The 10,296-nt window shown below is 41.4% G+C and overlaps 1 long non-coding RNA gene across 1 annotated transcript; it reads left to right on the top strand.

The window, feature by feature from the left end:
• The first annotated feature begins 2,953 nt into the window (after window positions 1–2,953).
• LOC125437658 lies at window positions 2,954–7,129 on the top strand. The gene is made up of 3 exons (XR_007245254.1): window positions 2,954–3,465; window positions 6,609–6,675; window positions 6,980–7,129. It is a non-coding gene; the product is annotated as an uncharacterized LOC125437658 (long non-coding RNA).
• Window positions 7,130–10,296: the final 3,167 nt, after the last annotated feature.

The following is a 10,296-nucleotide window of genomic DNA, read 5'->3' as shown; positions in this document are numbered from 1 at the left end:
TAGTCCCTTCTGGAGTAATGAAACAGTGACAATGAAGAGAATACTCAAACCTGGATGACAAAAGAAGATGTTCAAGAGTCACAGTAAAAAAAACAACCTATCATCTGAAATGTAGCCTGAGTCTATAGCATTTCTTACTGTTTTGCCAATTATACTTTTAGCTACACACAATGATGTAGCTCTAGATTCAATTTGATATACCTTTAATTTGGGTAATGGAAATTTCTATGTTATAGTATAGTGGCTGTTAAATATATAAATTTTAAAGTTACACATGGAGAGGTGTTATGTTGGGCCGTTTCCGCATGGCCATCGAGGCGCCTCCACGCCGGCAAGAATTCTGCCGGTGTGGAGGCGGAGGCCGTTCGCATGCAGGCATGCGGACGGCCTCTGGAGAGGCCGGCAGATGGCAGGCGGCTCCGCATGGAGCCGCCTCTTTCCCCTTCCCTTTCCCATGTACCTCTTGTGTCGCCGTCCTGCGGGCCTCCTCAGCCCTGCCCACGCTGCCCTCCGACCTCCAGGGGTCGGAGGACAACGAGGGAGGGACTTAGGAGGCCAGCAGGACGGCGACACGAGAGGTACATGGGAAAGGGAAGGGGAAACAGCGTGTTCCCGGCGGTGCGGTTCGCACCACGCCGCCGGGAAGACGCTTTCCACTCAACAACAACCCTTTAAAGGGTTGTTGTTTAGGGCGGCCTGACGCCGCCCTGGGGGAGGGGGAGCGTAGTCAGGTCGGCGCTGCTGCGTTGCAGCAGCGCCGCCTGTGCGAATGGCAGCCTGGGGGCAGCGTTTTTACCGCCCCCAGGCCGGCGTTTTTGGCCCATGCGGAAAGGGCCTTGGTTATTCTTTCTCCTCCATCAAATGTACCACTCCAGACAAGGGGCCATTTGCAGCTTCTTGGGAAATAAATTATTTAAGAAGCAAGTTTTCCCTTTCACTCTAACTTTCTGTTGCTGAAATCAGTGATAGTGGTAATGGTTAAGCATAGCTTGAGTTAGAACTAGTGAGAAATACATTACTTGAACAAATGCCACTTACTGAAACAATGTGTGTCATTGGCTTGGAATTGTGCCAATTGCAGTTTGTTTTACTGAAAAGATGCTAATGTTTGATGAGGACTTTTAGCCACTAGCATTAGAAGCACATAGTGCATAAATCTGGCAAAGATAAACTGCCCCTTGGAGCCCCCTCGTGGTTTTTCATGGGTAGTTTTATTGATAACTTAACCATGTTGAGATTATATGGAAGTTAGTCTTTGAAAATGTCCATAGTACTCTATTTCTCTGTATTAAGTTTCCCTGAAAGAAATGTCGAATGTTCTGATTTGGATTTGGTTTGCATTCTCTCAAATACCTTTAGTTTGGAGGTTTTGGCAAGGACTAGTCCAGGGGTAGGGAACCTGCAGCTCTCCAGATGTTCAGGAACTACAATTCCCATCAGCCCCTACCAGCATGGCCAATTGGCCATGCTGACAGAGGCTGATGGGAGTTGTAGTTCCTGAACATCTGGAGAGCCGCAGGTTCCCTACCCCTGGACTAGTCAAATGGAAAAAAAGGGTGAAAGCGATTGGAGGTAGGATAAGACATTAGTCCACTAACTGATAAAGCCAGAGCAGTGGAGGTCCAGATTCAAATGGAATTCACTGGCTGAGCCTGGGCCAAGAATTCTCTCTCAGATTAATTTACCTCTCAGGCCAGTTGGGAAAATAAAATGGAGAAGAAGAAGAATGGTGACCAATGCCCATCCTAGTCTTCCAGGTACAAAAGATTGGATAAAAATATACTAAATAAATAATGTGGTATGCATATTTGACAATACTTGATTGTGGTGACTCCATGAAGCGAAAAGTGCCCTTGCGTTAAACAGTAGCAGTGGACTTTTTGCTATTACACTGTATCAAATCCCCAAGTGTGGAGTCTGTGCTTTGGTGTGCACCAGGAGTTCCCAAACCTTTTCAGGCTACCACCCCTTTAGCTCCAGAAACTTATTCCCAGTGCCCCCTAACCTATAAAAAGCATTATTCAAAATAGAGGTTTGCATGACTTACTAAGGAAGATAATAACAGTTAAATTAAAAACAGTAACAATCAATTGCACATCTGCTCAAAATCCAATTAGAATTTTTTAGTTTAATGTATTCAGAAAAATTAATGAACTTGACTCAGTGATAGCAGCAAAGTCAGAAAAAAAATTTCTGATAGTTTCCACCAGATTTGCTGGCACAGTACCTTAGCTCGATCTATTGTAAATAAGTGAATAACACAATTGAAGGAATCCATTTCCAGCACACCCCACTGCTCCCTGCTTCTAAGTGCCCCCCCCCCCAAGGTTATCCCATGGTCCCTGAGGGGGCAGCTCCACCCACTTTGGGAACCCTGGCATGCACACATACTTCATTTGAGGGCAGGCATTTTGACCCTGTATTATACCTGTAACTACTTTTAAAGTAGTTGCAGCAGGAGCAGCAGCGGTGTAGGAGGTTAAGAGCTCTTGTATCTAATCTGGAGGAACTGGGTTTGATTCCCAGCTCTGCCGCCTGAGCTGGGAGGCTTATCTGGGGAATTCAGATTAGCCTGTACGCTCCCACACATGCCAGCTGGGTGACCTTGAGCTAGTCACAGCTTCTCTGAGCTCTCTCAGCCCTACCTACCTCACAGGGTGTTTGTTGTGAGGGCGGAAGGGAAAGGAGATTGTAAGCCCCTTTGAGTCTCCTACAGGAGAGAAAGGGGGGATATGAATCCAAACTCCTCCTCCTCCTCCTCCTCCTCTTCTTCTTCTTCAAACTTTTTTAGTTGCTTTGTGTCTATTTAATTCCATTTTTAAAAGAAATTCGTTAATGAGCTATATACCTTAAAGACCTAGAAGAAATGTTCCATCTCCTGAATATAAGTGATGGACAATTATATTTGACAAGGTTAGCTAGACCAATATATGATAATACTTTAGAATCTGATTCTGTTTGTTTAACACGGAAATGGTAGGTTTTGCAATGAGCATGTGCTTTTCTTTATCAGGGTTGTATTTAAATGAATGTTTTGAAATACATGACAGTCTCTTCACCATTGGCTAGATACCTTGAAATTTGATGGAGGTAGGAAAGGGAAGGGACAGAGACTTCTAGTCCGTTCCCCAAATCTCATGCTCACCTTTCTGTGAAGAAGCTGACTTTGCCCTTTGCTGCTGGCTGAGTGATTAATGCATGTCAAATTGATGCAAGTAGATGGTTCTTCTTCCCCCTCCCCCCCCCCCTTGCTTTGATATCCTCCACCGGTTCAGGCAGTGCTGTGCTTACTTTTCCAAACCTGACCCTCTACCTCCTGTTATCCCATACAGACCGAGAAGGCAGGGGAGTGCTACCAAGGTGTGCTAGAAGGTAACAACAATTAATGCTGAGAAGAAAGTTGTGTTGGGCTTTTCCTCCAGAATTCCCTGCATATGAGCCTGGATCCAGTTTGTGCCTGTTTGTGTGAGTATGGGTAAATTTTGGAAAATACACTATATTTAGGGCACAGAGAATGGAGAGAAACATGAAGACCAAGAGGCAAGGAAATGTAAGTTGGCTGTTGGGTGGGAGAAGGAAGCAGGGAAAGAGGAGAGACTATAGGGGCTTTCAGAAAAGAGAAAGAGGACATAGTAGGGGAGTGAAAATGAGGTGCCTCCCACAAGTCAGTGTGAGAGCCCACTTGTGTTAGAACAGGTATATGCCTGATGTTCGAACTCCCATCAGCTTTCACCAGCATGGCCAATTGGCCATGCTGACAGAGGCTGATGGGAATTGTAGTTCCTGAACATCTGGAGAGCCGCAGGTTCCCTACCCCTGTGTTAGAATAACACCACATGTCTTCATCTGGCCCTGAGGAAGGATTCAGGTTTTTTTTTTTACCACAGCCAGCTATAGTTCTGCAATTTTCCTAAAAATATGAGGTACAATAAAAATTGGTTTTTTAATATAAATTATGACAGTGAAAATCTAGATAGAAGGCAAATAAGGTTAGGCGAACGGGATTGTTTTTTTAAAAGGAGGGTTCCAGGATAGATCACTCTGAACTGAAATTAACGATCGTAAATGGGAACATGACTGAACCTCATTATGTGAGGTGAGAGTATGCTATTGCTGGTATCCCATCAATAAGCAGTAGTTCAGCAGAAGTGTGCAGCCAGAGATTCTGCTTCCTGCAGTCCAATGTACAAAATGTTCCAGTCTCGATGAATACACAAAACAAAGGCTTAAAAAATTCAGCGTTTCCCCTGGGAGAATAAAATGACAATGTATTATTCATTGCAAATAACCCTGAGACGGCATTAACAGTCTCCTAGCTATATGGTAAACAAAAATAAATTCATCAAAATTCAACCCAAGGTAACTGAAATAGCACTTCAGCTCCCTCGTGAACATGGGAAGATGTAACAAGTTAGATTCCCTCAAGTGGCCAACTCTCAGACCCAGGCATTTTGATTAGCTCGAAAATCAGACATGCTGTGCCTAATGCTGAAATTGTCAGTTGCAGAATAAACATGACAGGGAAGAGGGAGCTTAATAAAAAAAACCAAATATATTCTGCCTAAATGAAAACATATGTTAAAAAGTGCACATGATGCTTCAGATACATTGTGTGTTTTGTGGGTGTGATAAGCAAGGTTTGTCTCCAGGTTGGCAGTTTAAGATTTCTTAACTCATTGTGTAAGTTTGCATATGGAGGATTTTTTTAAAAAAACAGCTTGTTTTTGAAGCTGGCACCATCTTAAATGAAGTGGTCTTCTATGTGAGAAATGGAGAAGATTGCTGATCTCACGCTTTAGAAGACAGATGGAGAAATTGCACCCCGACCCCAAAGAAACAGTGATGAAAATCAGAACTGGTGTAACTGTATTCAAGAATTGTGTTCGGATCTTTTAATTCCTCCTGCCAATAGCTTTCTGCTATACTTTTGTCAAGGTGAATCTGTTTTAGAACGTGTAATGACATAGAGAATGTTGATGAGCAACTTGACTTTCAGCAGGGCATTTATCAAAAACCAGCCTCATGTAACTTTTAACTTTTATCATAAATGATTGGACAGAGAATCCAAGGATTAGACTGCTCTTTTCTGTTCATTTTCAGAGTTTTAAAATTATGCTTATTGTTGTGGTTTTATAAATGGGTTTGAAGGTTATCACTAGAAGAAAAGTTAGATATAAATAATGAGTGGAATCCTCCACTTTTTCCGCAAGCAGAAATGGGGGTGGGGGGGCATTTTAACTTATCCAGCAGGGCTCTGGTGAATATCATGGGACCTATGCATACAGTGAGCCAGGTTGGACAAACTACAGTGAGAAAGGGAATTCTTTACACCATTACTGTTTGCAGCACCAGCAAATAAGTGAAGGGCTATTTTTTACAACTGTGTTTTTAAATTGTTGGCAGGAATTTTTACATGCTTAAATGCCTATAAGTACTTTAGCGCTTTGCCTGTATATGTGTGTCTCTGTGTGTATATACACTTACATATGAATGTATGCATTTGTAGACATATGTATCTAAAATGTAAACCTTCTGGTTTTGAAGGTGCTGGAACATGACTATAAAAGGTTTCATCTCAAGGACTGGAAGGAGAGAGTAGGTTGGGGGGGAACTGAACTTCAGACTTGCAGCCTGCTTGGATGGACTGAGTATGAAGTCTTGCACTGGTGGAAGAGTGGGCAAATCAACTTTTTTTCCTTTGCTGAACCAATTCCTTAAGGAGGTTTGGTGATAACCTGCAGTGGGATTGCAATGCAGAAGTCTGAGCCTCTATGAATTGTGGGTTGGATTTCAGGGAAAATCTCTGATAACAGAAGGAATGTCTGCCTTCCTGTCTGTGGTGAACTGAGGATACATCGGAACAGCATGAAAAGCCAGAAATCTGCAATGGGAGCGGAAAGTGCAAATCTCTCTCCCGTTTCCATTAGCAGAAAGTATCCATGTGACCCACTGCTATATCTAAATTCCTTTTTCCATCTAGACCAGTGGTGGCGAACCTTTGGTACTCCAGATATTATGGACTACAATTCCCATCAGCCCCTGCCATGCTGGGAATTGTAGTCCATAACATCTGGAGTGCCAAAGGTTCACCACCACGGATCTAGACTCCCAAGTAGATCATAGGGTGAGGAAAACCAGATTCCAATTTAGAAGGATGCCTAGTATGAAATAGCATCTAATGAATGGGAGCATTTTAAAATATTGCTTGGCATTATCTTTGATTAATTGTATTAATAATAGCTGCACTAATAATAGCATAGAAAGAAAAGGGGCATTCCAGTATTAACAAATCCTTGCAGTATAGCTGAGGATTGCTTGAAATTCTTCAGGCTTAAAGAAAAGGCATTTTGGACTTTCGCATAATATTATGTAAAAGTACTCTTTGGGCTGCAACAGATAGATTGTTTCCTTTTTAAAAAAATATTTTATTGAATATAAGGTTTAATATAATACAAAAACAAAAAACATAAAACATATATACACATAAACAGATAGATTGTTTCCCGTGCTATACAGCTATGCATTAACAAAACTGAGTCTTGCAATGTAGCATCTGCCTGGCTATATATGTACATTTTTATTCCAAACCGATCACACTTTTCTTACAGCACAGAACTAAGCCCACACTTCAGGAAATTGGCAAGAACTGTATAACGATGCCTCTTGAGACACCAGGTGAGCAATTCCTCTGAGATTTTCTGTATTTCAAACAAGAAACTGCTGTGATTTTAACAAGGGTATTACATAGAAAATCCCAAGAGGATTGTGGATGTGGCAAACCTCACATATCCTTTAAATAGATATGCACTGACAGAGAGAGAGAGAAAGAGAGATTGCACCTTCTTGTATGCATTGTTCTGTCACCTTATCACCTTTGATTTAAAGCTGCATGACTTGATGGTACATGCTTTGGAACATACCTGCTAGCTTTTGTTTCCTGTCATGCCATAATAACCATCCACTGCATATCTCTTGACAGGTTTTGGCTATGCACATTTTGTACTTCTCATTTCCATGGAAAGCTGTATCGACTGATCACAACACAGAAATTCTTCCAGACCCTCTCTTCTGCCAAAGGTGTCTTAATTTATCCTTGACTTCAGCCCTTTTCACTTTTTAATTCCTTATTTTTGGAATAAACTCCCTCCTATCGTACACTTGCCTCTGCCCTCGTTTTTAAATTGCATTTAAACACCTCCCGCAAGAGAGCTTCAAGAATTGATGCGAATTGCGTGCCTATGTTGCGGGTCTCATCTAGGGCTCACTGAACTTGTTGGATACTTCTAATGCAGATGGGGAATTTCAGTTATCCTCTTCTCGTACTGTTGCATGAGCTGAATGCTGGATCAGGTCATACTTTTTTGCTAAGACATTCATTACCAGTTCTTCTCCTCTGCTTGCTTTCCCCTTTCTGCAGTTCTCCAAGCTTTAAATAGAAAATAGATTTTGCTTAACCTTATTGAAAGGTACAGGGATTGGAAAAGCTCTTTGGTGTCATTCACAGTTATCTACAATCTGGGAACGTTCTCTTGAAGGAAGCAAACCAGGATCCTTCAATAGTGGTGGGGCAGAGGAAGGAAAGGCAGCAAGACAAATCTGACAATGTGCATGTTGCCACTACTACCATGATTCCTAGGGGACGACAAAATCGTCACGAGGCCAGGTATTGCCCCCACACAAGATGCAAGGTGGACATTCCAATATATACACAGTTGGTAGAATCTGCCCACATCGTATAAGTTTAAATGCCAAAACTATAGAGGAGTAGAGGATTTGAGTGTCAACTCTACAGAATTTTATATAATATTAACATATCATGCTAAGGTAGCAGTGATAGCAGCAGCAGAAAGACAGCTGTTTTTTAAACCATGCTTTTCTCTATCGTAAGGAGTGTCAAAGATGCTTACAAACTCATTCCTTTCTGCTCCCCACAACTGACACCTTGTGAGGAAGGTGGAGCTGAGAGAGTTCTGAGAGAACTGTGAAACTGACTGGCTCAAAATCACCCAGCAGGCTTCATGTTAAGGAGTTGGTAATCAAACCTAATTCTCCAACTTAGAGCATACTGGTCATGTGGAAGATCAGGGAATCAAACCTGAAATCTGCATTTCTCCATGGATCTGTATTCAAATCTATCACTGTTCTGCTAAAGCAGTCTTGTAGAATATAACTTCTGCAAATAGATTCAGCTTACTGTTGTATGTGTGTATATGTGTATAAAGCCTTTCGGGGGAGGGCAGTATATAAATTAAATTATCATATCATACCATAAAAATGCACAGTTATCCAGACGATGGGTCCGAAGCTACTGTAGTGAAGACTGCGCTGTGCCTTGTGCAAGTTGAAGACAAAGTCTGAACACAATGGAGTTAAATGAACATGAACTTGGCTACATGAACATGCACTTTTGCTTGTACAAGAGCACATATGCATATGGACAGGGACCAGAGGATACAGGCTTGTAAGTTTTGCCTCTTGGAACTCCTAACTCACAGTAAGCATTATTCTGTGCTTGAACAAAGTTTCCATCACAATTCACTACTGAATGTATTAGGTATTCAGTGTGCCCCCCTCTGGTCAATTAGTGGAGAAATAATTATTTTGTTGAATTTTAAATACATAAAACAATTTCTTGAGTACCGTATCTCAAGATTTCAGATACTCAAGTCAAATGGTTGAAATATATGTTCAAAGTAATATACAGATTGCCGGGTCATCCCCTCCACAAATTTTCTTGTAATGCAAATGCACAAACAAGAGGCATTTGTGGGAAGTAACTGGCATTGGAGAAATTAAACTAGGGCTGCCAATGGTTTGAAGGGAAAAAAAGGTTCTGTCCTTTGAACAGAGACTTAATGGCATGCTATTTACCAAGTTATTTTAATTACCTCCATGCCATAACAGTTATTTTCTTTAATGGTCAACTCATTTGGGCAAAGGTCTCAAGTCACACCGCACTAAATTATTTTTATTATTCTTTGTGTGTGTCTGCGTAATGTGCTTCATTACTACACTGAAAATTAGTCCCATTTTAATTAGTATTCCAAAGTTTTATTCATAGCTTCTTTATTTTTGTTATATATGGAAATGTCACTTTTATTCATAAATATTTGGAATAATATTTTCAAGTTTCTCGTCTGGCTGATGAGAGCAGATTTATCCTAGCTTTTTTTTTTTTTTTTGAGGCTCTATTATAGGTGAGGATTGTTAAAAAATTCAAATAGGTTGGCAGGGTTGTTGGAGACGAACTGAAAACATTAAGTAAACCTTGCAACAAGAGCCCATTAAACCTCTGTTAAAGGGACAGGCCATTTTTCTCCAGATCTGTTGGCAACCCTAGGTTAAGCACTGTTCCCTTCCCTACAAATGCCCCTTCCTTTCTCCATGTTCTTAGAGAGCATGTAGTTTTGCCTTAGGTTGTTTTGTCCATGGGTTAAAAATATTTACAGAAGAAAAGACCCAAGTTTCCTTTAAGGTAGCAGGGTGTACCTTCCTCCTTAGGTTTTTGTGCATTTCCACTTCATTTCATCTCCTTTGGGTTCCCAAGACATTTTAGTTCCAGACTCAAAATGTTTGAAATGAATTCTCCTTTAAAACAATTCTTGAGGTTGAACTGTTTTCAAAAACTGCTTCTCTGCCATGCATATCTTTTAAAAACATTTCCCATTTCTCTTTGCCATCCCCAAATTTCCTCCTCAGCACTATTTTGTGATCTTGCTCTCTGTTCCCCCCTCACCTGTGTTTGAGTCATTTCTGTTTTTGTTATTTTTTTTGGGGGGGGGGCTAATCTTTGAGACAAAGTGTGGAGAATCGCAGCACAAAGCTGTGAAGCATGGAAACATCGATTCATCAATGAACTCAAAAGGGGGGGGGGGAAACCACATAATAGTGGCCGTGAATTATTTGCAGGGGGTGAGTATGGACATATAGCATAGTAAAGGGGGAGACTGAAAACATTTTCAAAATGTTTTAGGTAGGAGATTTGTGTGGATAGGTGAAAGAGAATGAATTTTGCTCATTTAGTTGGGCGGGGGGGGAGAGGGAGAGAGAAAGCATATAGCCCCTGGTTAGCCTGAAATCCAGCAGTAAGATGGAACCAGTAATGTCTGCATCAGGATTGTATTAAGTATCTCCCTACTTTGCTTTTGCAAAGAAATGCCAACGCCAACAGTAAGAGAGTAAGCATTAGCAGCAGTCTCAAGCCTTTAAAGGGCATCTGTCAAATGAACATTTGCCAGGGATGCTTTAGGCTGCTCCTGCATTGAACTGAAGTTGGAGGAGATGGGCTGTATGACC

Source organism: Sphaerodactylus townsendi, linkage group LG08, assembly GCF_021028975.2.
Source record: "Sphaerodactylus townsendi isolate TG3544 linkage group LG08, MPM_Stown_v2.3, whole genome shotgun sequence".
NCBI lineage: Eukaryota > Metazoa > Chordata > Lepidosauria > Squamata > Sphaerodactylidae > Sphaerodactylus > Sphaerodactylus townsendi.
Note: the sequence above shows the minus strand (reverse complement) of the source record. Positions and strands in the feature narration are given on the sequence as shown.